This window comes from Montipora foliosa, chromosome 11 (genome assembly GCF_036669935.1).
Source record: "Montipora foliosa isolate CH-2021 chromosome 11, ASM3666993v2, whole genome shotgun sequence".
In the NCBI taxonomy this organism is placed as follows: Eukaryota; Metazoa; Cnidaria; class Anthozoa; order Scleractinia; family Acroporidae; genus Montipora; species Montipora foliosa.
In genome coordinates, this window is record NC_090879.1 from 12270644 (window position 1) to 12281079 (window position 10436).

Here is a 10436-nt window from a genome sequence, read left to right on the forward strand (position 1 = left end):
AAGCGTCACATCCTCGCCGTTTTGTTGCGGTTTGTGTACCACTTTTGCCATACCAGCGAGCATGCTGGATTCCTCCTTTGCTTTTTTCTTTGGGGGTTCGTCATGCGGGTTTGATACAGATGACACAGTGGATGCCAAGTTAAAATCCGCTTCACTTCCATAAGCGCGTTATAATGTCGCTGTCGCCATCAATTATATATAATTGTCGTAGGTCGCTTTAATTTCAGTAATCACTGGTGTTATGCTCTCAAGGGAGCCAGAAAGCTGTACGCTTCAGATGTTGTTTTATTTCATCCATTTCCTCACCTAAATTGGAGGAAGAAGCGGTGGCCGTTCCTTTCGCCGCTTGATTTCCCGCCATCGATAGAGCTTGTTTTCTCGCGGTCCCCTGCCGCTTTGCAACTCTTTTCTGCCTATCCAGCAGGGGTTTTTCCTTTTCGGGCAGTTGTTGCAGCAGCATTAACACCCTTTCGAAGCTGCTTTTCAGTAGCTTCTTTAGCAGATATGTGACGTTCGTCAATTGACTCTATCATGGCGGGTGGCCGTAGTTTCTCGTGGTCTTGAGACATGGCCGTTAAATGGAATAAATCTTAACCAATATTTGAAAATTCGATCTCAAAGAATACTTTAGCCCTCGTACAGACTTTCGTCTGTAAGTAGAAGAAACTGGTAGAAAGGCTGAAGCGTCGATGCAAGAGATTTTAAAACGATAACTCCAGCGTAAATCCTTAGGATCTTCCTTCACCGAATGCAACGCTGTAATGATCTTCACCACGCATGCGCTTTCTCACGGGATCTCGCATATGCAAATGAGGAGATAGAAATTGAAGCGCATGCTGCCACTTTTTCATTTGTTTTGCTTTTCTATCTTTACACCCTTTTTTATGTATATTATTAGCCCCGCGGGCTCGTCCAACTTTGTTAGTTTGAGAAATTTAATTGCGCTTATTGCTAGCAAACTCGAAATCATGTCATCAGCCCCGCGGGCTCGTGCAATTTTGTTTGTCTGAAAAATTTACTTGTACTTTTATCTAGCAAACTCGAAATCATGTCATCAACTATACTAATTTCGCAATTGCTTCTGTCTTATTTTCCAAAGAATCGAAGGCTATGTTAGTTTACCCTGAGGCACTAAAAGTCGCGGAAACGAACGGAGTTGGTGTGGGGACACCAACAAGACCGCCATCTCTTTGTTGAGATGCAGCAATATAGATTCTGCAACTTAATGAAAACGCCAATGAATCGGTTACCAAGAGTCACGCGGTAACAGAAAATGTTTTTAAAGTCGTCAACATCGATCATAGACAGTATTCATAAATGGAGACCAAGAAACTATTATTTTGTGTGTGTCCCAGTTAGTCCAACAAGCCTCGTTCTAAAGCAACTTTTGTATTTTGTCAACTCCTATCAAGGCTAGTTGGTCTAGAATATTAGAACAAGGACAATAGAATAATGTATTGACTACCATCTATGAATATGGTCCATGATATGAAACCGAAACATTAAAACGTTGCCTAAGAAGAGAGTTCATCTTCTGGGGAATACGCTCAGTAGCCGCCTTTATGTTAAAGAGGTTCAAACCAGTTTTCAAGATCTACTTAGAACCAATGAAATGCGTTCATAATTTGACTTACCGTGTAAATAGATACGATTCTTAAGGTCTTGTTTTCCCTTGCGAAACAAGCTCGAGGGACTTAATTAAGCAGACTCGCCAGCATTTAAGCCATAACTACCTTTTGATGCGACGACGTTAAGTTGATGTTTCGGTGTATGTTGTCTGTGCTTATACTTGGGTCGCTTGTGAAGATTTCTTTCGCCCTCGTTTTGAAAGCGAGGCCACTTCAGAGTCTAACGTCAGACGCACGGCGACATGGTATCAGTTTGTTAAACATGAGGGATAGGCTGGTGCATAGTTAGTGGCTGGTGGTAATAATGCACTTTTATTGACAATTAGGCGGTCTTGAAGGCCTCAAAATGTAAACACAAAAATGTGCTTTTAGCAATGCTACTGTCAGAAAATAGAGCGAGTTAAATGTGTTTTTGTAGAGTATATTTCTGGAAGTGAAGGACTGAAATTGCGAAAATCATCTAAAAATAAATGTCAAACCACTAACGCTTGTGTTTTCACTGTTAAGGTAAAATTTAAAGGTCAATGCACAGTTTGATAAGCGAAAAAATTAGACACAACATTCATTGGCAGGGTTAGTTTTACATCACAACTGCTGGTGATGTCTTGTTTCTTCCAGCGCAGTTTTCATAAAAGGCCTTTAACACCAATTAATTTCTCCTTCCCGTGCTTCAGTCAACGATCACAATGTATGTTTTCTTTACATGTAAATTATGCCTGGTTAAGTTGAAAGTCGCCAATTATTTACAGGCAGTATCGTGGCTTTTTTCTTCACATACTCTAGGTTTAAGCCTGCATACTGACACTTCAATGGGTGAAAATTTTCCGACCCTCGTTAAGGTTACCAGTTATTACTCGTTTAACGAAAAACCCTATGTCAACTTTTAGAGTTCAGTTACGCTGGGAATCCCTGTTAGCTATTCAAGGTCGTCAAAGCTTACACGTAAAACGTGTTCAGTTTTCGAGTTTACATTTCTTTTTATGCCATCATTATCTTGAAAAAAAAGCTATCATTGAAATTGTGGTATCAAGATGGAAACAGAAAAGTTTTTCACCTTTCAAACTTCCTTGTCACAAGTAGTATCAACGAGGTGGCCATTGGTTTTTCCTTTAGATAGTTTACAATTGAATCTTTACTCTTAAATTTGCTCGGAGTACTGTGCCACCTCAGCAAACATGTTTAAAACACCCACCATCAACCACATGTCAGTATTCTCGGCGATTGTATGCTCAATGAGAAATGACGAAACACACTCTTCCAATAGTTCTTCAGAACCTCGCAAATTAAGGGGTATTTGCTACGACATTCTCATTTCGAAGTTCTGACTGCCAAGATCATTACAGTCAACGAAAAGTGACTCAACAGGAAAGCTAACCATTTAAAAACTCTGACTTTAACCCTCCATCAATACAGAATTGGAAGTCAGACTAATTGCATGTAGTTAGACCAGATTGTGAAACAAGCATCTTCGGGCAATCTGCAGAGAGGACATGCGGCACTCTCAGACTACAATTTACACTGAATAATACAGCCGTATTGCACTGTTTAAAAGTTCCTTTGTGATATAACTGTACATGTATATCTCATAGCAAAGTTGTCTTTTCTACGGTATTTAATAAGGTCGAAACCATTAACATACTACAGGACTAAAAGCAGGAATCCGGAATCCGGAATCCGAATCCAAAATCCGGAATCTTGAAACCAAAACCGGAATCCGGAAACCACAAACCAGAATTATCCACAATTCGCGAGAACTACAACAACTTATACAAAGATAAATCACTGTCCACTGGTCAACTCAATTGGTGGATAGCGTTATCCACATTTTGAACAATCGAGGTCTGGTTTCTTGTGCATCTTGATTATCATCAAGTCTCCTAAGTGGAAATCCGCGTCTCAAAGGAGACAACAAGTAAATTAATGATCATAATCGAAGTTTGTTTGTTTGTTTGCGGATTATGTTGTAGCTATTACCTTAGCCTCTAAAATAAAGGTTATAAACGGGCTATGTCATGTTATTTTAGGATGTTTAGGGGAAATCGTTGATTCATCACGAGTTTTAAACTCGAGAATAGTAATGTGGAATTCCGTTCTGGGGAATGGGATTTCAATGAAAAAACGAACGGCCAATCATGTTGTTCGATTTTGTGTCGATTTGAAATCGAAATTCCAGATTTGAAGAACCAAACCCAGATTTCCCAATCGTCTCGCATCCTTTACGTATCTTTCGGTGATGCTTCTAGCATAACGTTTCAGACAGAGTTTGGTCTCAATCAGCAATGTTCCTGTTTTACGGATCTCGCACCAGCATTGTTTTTGTTTTCTCTTGGGACCGTTGTAAGTCCCAAGAGAAACTGGAAACAATTCTTATGCAAAATTTGGGGGGACAAAGAAGGAGTATTGCGGTATTTTCTCAATTGGCCTATGGTCTTCACCGGAATCTCCTGGGGGGTATGTCGAATGAAGCATCGGCTTCCTTAAATATTAGGGGAGCTGGCGAAACGTTATAAGAACTGTTGAGTGATGCAACCTGTTGATTGCATGTTGCATCGATAAAATATGTTGAAAATTATGGGGAGGCCAAAATATATCAAACATCCTTTCAACATACTTGATCAAACATAAGCCTCACCGGGTTGTGGGTAAGGTATCTATGGTAATGAATCGATTTTTAATCACAATCCGCATGCGCACTTGCGACATGTTGGGTGAGACTGGCAAAACGAAAAATTCACACATCCAACACGAGAACAAAAGAAATGTTGGAAGATTTTGAATCGAATGTTTGATGCTGTATGAAACATGTCCCAACATCATCTAACATGTTGAATGGTCATCAAACATAATAGCCAAACGCTAAAATGTTAGTTCACCTTTAAACTTCATTGATTTGCGATATACATAAACATTAGCTTAATCAATACCAATTATCCTGTTTCCGACAGGACCTAGAGGATATGAGGTAAAAGAGCGAATTCCTGTACCCCCATAACAATTATTTAATAATCAGTGATTCTGAGCTGTTTCAGAGCACCGCACCGCACCACCATAGCTAAGACTGTCTTCCAAAAAAATGGTATTGGAACAGCAAGTTTCTTCACGGAGTCCCTCAGTGAATAATTAGTAACATCAGATGGATTGATAAATATATCGCTTCAATACTCGGGTGTAAGACAATTTAAGGATTTAAAGACCATAGTGGTTTTCTGCTGCCTACGCAACTAATTCCTAAACTCAAGGAGATAGTAAGAAACAGCAGAAAAACGATCTTTAGTAGAAAGTTGATTTTTGTTCTGATCAACAATAACAAATTCGGTTTTTGCCTATGGTAAAAGCGATCTTCTAATTGCAAATTGGGTGCTTCGTTTTCGAGTTTTGAGTGCTTCGTTTTCGAGTTGGGATTCCACTTCGTTTTCGACTTAAAGCGCTTATTTCGATTTCGACCTTTTGGATGCTTCGTGCTATGTTCTTCGTTTTCGAGTGCTTGGTTTTCGATACTTCCCCTGCCGTAACGCTCTGAGAGCAGAATAAATAAGTGTGCATGTTTACTGGCTTGCATAGATGTGCATGTTTTCTAGCAGTAAGGCTCATATCTAAATCGTCGGGTATTCTTAAAGCCGGAGACTTTTTTTCCTTTTATCTTTAACGGGCGTAATTTCATTTTCCGTTCATTTGTGATAATGCTGGAGTCAAAACAACGTGATATCACAGAGCTGATAATAGAATGATTTCCGCTATATATTAAAAACTGCAACTGAACAAATCACTTTCCATACGTTCGCCAAGTAAACACGATTCTTCCAAACTGCTGTTTTCTTGTAAATTATTTGCAAAAGGTAAGTTAAGTGCTCCATAGGAGCAATCAATTCTATCCTAACATCACTACTTTGAAACAAAGCATTTATGGTCAGATTGTTAATCAAGATCAGGTTGGCTCAAAAGATGCTCTTCTGTTTGCTAAACTTATGAAAAAAAAACTTCTTCTGGTCACTATATCACTATATCTTAGAACTTGATTTAAAAATAAAAAGTGCGTGCGTTGTGCTTTTGACACCGTTACAGCTTGTTATAGTTTTTTTTTAAAGTTTAATTCATGTTAAATATTTTAGATTAGTTTCACACTGTGACAAAGGAACGGAAACTAAGTGTATGTTTGTAGTACATTGAGGCAAAGATAGTAGTTTGTGAGGCACGGATCATTCCAAGAAAAGAGATTATTCCCATTTTGTTATTCGTGTTTCTTTTTTTTCTTTTTCCTTTTTTTTTAATCAGACTGCAGATTTCGTTCTTTGGTCGCGCTCTAATTACTATGCTGTGTCTTTCTGAGTGACTCAGGAAAAAAGGTCAGTAATTTTCAAGTTCGTCCTAATGATTGTAAATACTTGAATACTTCAAGAGTATTGAAACTAGCACTGCCAAACTGCCAACGGCTGTGATTAAAATTCAGGAGGAATAAATAATATCCTAGGCGTGCAGGCTTTACAAAACAACCGTAACGCCTGTTTGAATTGAACAAAAGTTTCAGGCGCCCTACAGTTAAAGTGCTACTATGATCAAAACATCATTTTTCCTTTTTTCAGCCAACTATGATCAAATAAATCATGAATAAGACATTTTATGACGAGTCCTCCGCCTTAAGTCTTTCTTTGCTAAAGTTGTCATTGTGCTGGGTTTTTAGTAATAAGTGACGTTTAGACCTCTGTGATTAAATGAAACGCGTTTTGTCATATAGCAATTGGTAATTCAAATGCAAAACGAGGTGGCGTCAATGCGTAAAGATTCAAGAAGCAATTTTTCAGAAGAAATATTTAAAGCTCTTGTTCTTTCCAAAGTGTTTGTTCACTATTGTGCAAGCATTCTAGCTCACTCGGTTTTCATTGGCAACGCGATGCTGATATTTGCAACTGCCTCACTTGATATGAGTTATTTGATTGTATTTGTATGGTGATTAAGCAAGTAAAGCAGAACTGTTTTGCACAGTGGTTGACTTATGAAAAAAGGGAGTGTGATTTGGAGTTATTGGTAAGCTGCAGTCATCCATAACCTCTTATTACTTTATGCTTCTCGCTCTGTTACTTAAACTCAAAGAGCGCATTGTCAGGGTGCAGCTCTGTTTGCTGGGAACACGTCAAGAAAATGAGATCAAAATTTTTGCCATATTTTGGCCACAATTTGCTAACAAAACAAATGAATTATTTTCTCTAGAATCGTGATTTATTTCCACCACCCCTTAACAAACCACCCTGGGAGGGGACAGGGTGGGAAAAACGTTTTTGTTTCGAAGCTAAAAAGCAGACTAAACATCAAGCGTCTATATCTATTTTTCCTTCCAGCTTCATCCTTGATTTGACATTGGATCATCTCATCGAAAAAGGTTTTATTGTCATTTAGTTATTGAAGAATGGTAGATGAGAAGTTCGATGCTGTAGAGCAGCGAATGCTAGAGCTTGCCATTGCGATAAGTGTAGAGGACAGGTATCGTGAAGGAATGGCTCTTTTCCATCTCGGCGGTGCTTACCTAAACCTACCTGATTATCAACAGGCCATAAAGACGTATGCACAAGCATTACATATTTTCATAGAAATAAGCTTTAGGGCGGACGAGGGATCAACCTACGGAAATCTGGGAATTGCGTATTTTAGGCTAGGTAATTTTAAACAAGCCATTGAGTACTACGAAAAACATCTTAGTATTGCTAAGGAAGTAGATAATAGGGCTGGGGAGGGATCAGCCTATGGAAATCTGGGAAATGCCTATTGCAATCTAGGTAATTTTAAACAAGCCATTGAGTACTACGAAAAACATCTTAGTATTGCTAAAGAAGTAGGTAATAGGGCTGGGGAGGGATCAGCCTTTGGAAATCTGGGAATTGCTTATTGCAATCTAGGTAATTTTAAACAAGCCATTGAGTACCACGAAAAACATCTTAGTATTGCTAAAGAAGTAGGGGATAGGGCTGGGGAGGGATCAGCCTATGGAAATCAGGGAAATGCCTATCTTAGTCTAGGTAATTTTAAACAAGCCATTGAGTACTACGAAAAACGTCTTACTATTGCTAAAGAAGTAGGTAATAGGGCTGGGGAGGGATCAGCCTATGGAAATCTGGGAATTGCTTATTGCAAACTAAGTAATTTTAAACAAGCCATTGAGTACTGCGAAAAACATCTTAGTATTGCTAAAGAAGTAGGGGATAGGGCTGGGGAAGTATCAACGTATGGAAATCTGGGAAATCCCTATCTTAGTCTAGGTAATTTTAAACAAGCCATTGAGTACTACGAAAAACATCTTAGTATTGCTAAAGAAGTAGGTAATAGGGCTAGGGAGGGATCAGCCTATGGAAATCTGGGAAATGCCTATCTTAGTCTAGGTAATTTTAAACAAGCCATTGAGTACTACAAAAAACGACTTAGTATTGATAAAGAAGTAGGGGATAGGGCTGGGGAGGGATCAGCCTATGGAAATCTGGGAAATGCGTATCTCAGTCTAGGTAATTTTAAACAAGCCATTGAGTACTACGAAAAAAATCTAAGTATTACTAAAGAAGTAGGGGATAGGGCTGGGGAGGGATCAACCTATGGAAATCTGGGAAATGCCTATCGCAATCTAGGTAATTTTAAACAAGCCACTGAGTACTACAAAAAACATCTAAGTATTGCTAAAGAAGTAGGGGATAGGGCTGGGGAGGGATCAGCCTATGGAAATCTGGGAAATGCGTATCTCAGTCTAGGTAATCTTAAACAAGCCATTGAGTACTACGAAAAACATCTAAGTATTGCTAAAGAAGTAGGTAATAGGGCTGGGGAGGGATCAGCCTATGGAAATCTGGGAAATGCCTATCGCAATCTAGGTAATTTTAAACAAGCCATTGAGTACTACGAAAAGCATCTTAGTATTGCTAAAGAAGTAGGTAATAGGGCTAGGGAAGGATCAGCCTATGGAAATCTGGGAAATGCGTATCTCAGTCTAGGTAATTTTAAACAAGCCATTAAGTACTACGAAAAAGATATTAGTATTGCTAAAGAAGTGGGGAATAGGGCTGGGGAAGGATCGGCCCTTGGAAATCTGGGAAATGCCTATCTTAGTCTAGGTAATTTTAAAAAAGCCATTGAGTACTACAAAAAAAATCTTAGTATTGCTAAGGAAGTAGGTAATAGGGCTGGGGAAGGATCAAGCTATGGAAATCTGGGAATTGCCTATTGCAATCTAGGTAATTTTAAACAAGCCATTAAGTACTACGAAAAAGATCTTAGTATTGCTAAAGAAGTAGGTAATAGGGTCGGGGAAGGGTCAAGCTATGGAAATCTGGGAAATGCCTATCTTAGTCTAGGTAATTTTAAGCAAGCCATTGAGTACTACGAAAAAGATCTTAGTATTGCTAAAGAAGTAGGTAATAGGGCTGGGGAGGGATCAGCCTATGGAAATCTGGGAAATGGCTATCTTAGTCTAGGTTATCTTAAGGAAGCCATGGATTACCATGAACACAGTCTTAGTATTTTCAAGGAAATTGGAGACTGTCTAGGAGAGGGAATCGCGTGGTATTTGCAAGGTCATGATCATGAATTGTTGGGTTCCTTGATTAATGCACTCAGTTGTTATCGTTCAAGTATAAAACACTTTGATGAAACAAGGTATAGTCTGAAGTCAGAAGATGAATTAAAAGTAACTTTTCGTGATTGTTATCGCGTGTCATACACTGCTCTGTGGAGGACACTTTTGAAGAATGGAGAGATTGAAGAAGCTTTGTATGCTGCTGAGAAAGGTCGAGCACAGGCTTTGATGGATATTTTGCAAGATCAATACGGCATTGACTCTCAGTCATTTTCTGCACTTGCTGCATTAGAGCTTTTACCTTCACAAGCCGTTTTTGTGGCACTTGACGAGAACAAGATCACTTTTTGGGTGCTAAGGAAAGACAGCAAGATCAGCTTCGACAAAACGAAATCGCAAATGGAAGTGCCGATTTGTTGATGGAAACTATTTTGAAAGTGATTGGCGTAGGGGATGGAGTCAAATGCGAGAATCGATCTTTGGATCCACTACGCAATGACCTGTCTTGCAGCAAAAAACGTATCAGTGAGAAAACAGTTCTACAATCTTCATCCTCCGTTAACTCTTTGCAACCGTTGTATGATGTCCTACTCGGGCCAATTGCAGACTTGATCCAAGGAAATGAGTTAATCGTTGTTCCCGATGGACCATTTTGCTTGGCTCCATATTCTGCATTGAGTGAATCTATCAGGATCCGCACCATTCCCTCGTTGACCGCCTTTAATGTGATCGTTGGTGCACCTGAAGACTTCCACAGTAAGACTGGAGCACTGCTTGTAGGTGATCCGTGGTTGAAGGAAGTTACTAACAAGAAAGGGGAACCCATTTTCGAACAGCTTCCGTGCGCAAAACAAGAAGTAGAGGTGATTGGACAACTTCTGCAGACAACACCGCTGACTGGAAAAAGTGCCACGAAAGCTGAGGTGCTGAAAAGTATGAAATCAGTTGCTTTAGTTCACATTGCAGCACATGGATGCCACAAAACGGGAGAAATTGCTTTAGCCCCAAATACCGAACGGAAATCTCCAATCCCCAAAGAGGAAGACTTCATTTTGAAAATGTCGGATGTTCAGAAAATCTCTCTTCGAGCAAGACTAGTTGTGCTGAGCTGTTGTCACAGTGGCCGGGGAGAAGTGAAGTCTGAGGGAGTGGTGGGAATTGCAAGGGCTTTCCTGTGTGCTGAAGCTCGGTCTGTCTTGGTGTCACTCTGGGCGAATGATGACGAGGTAACGTTGCTGTTCATGAGGAGCTTCTACCAG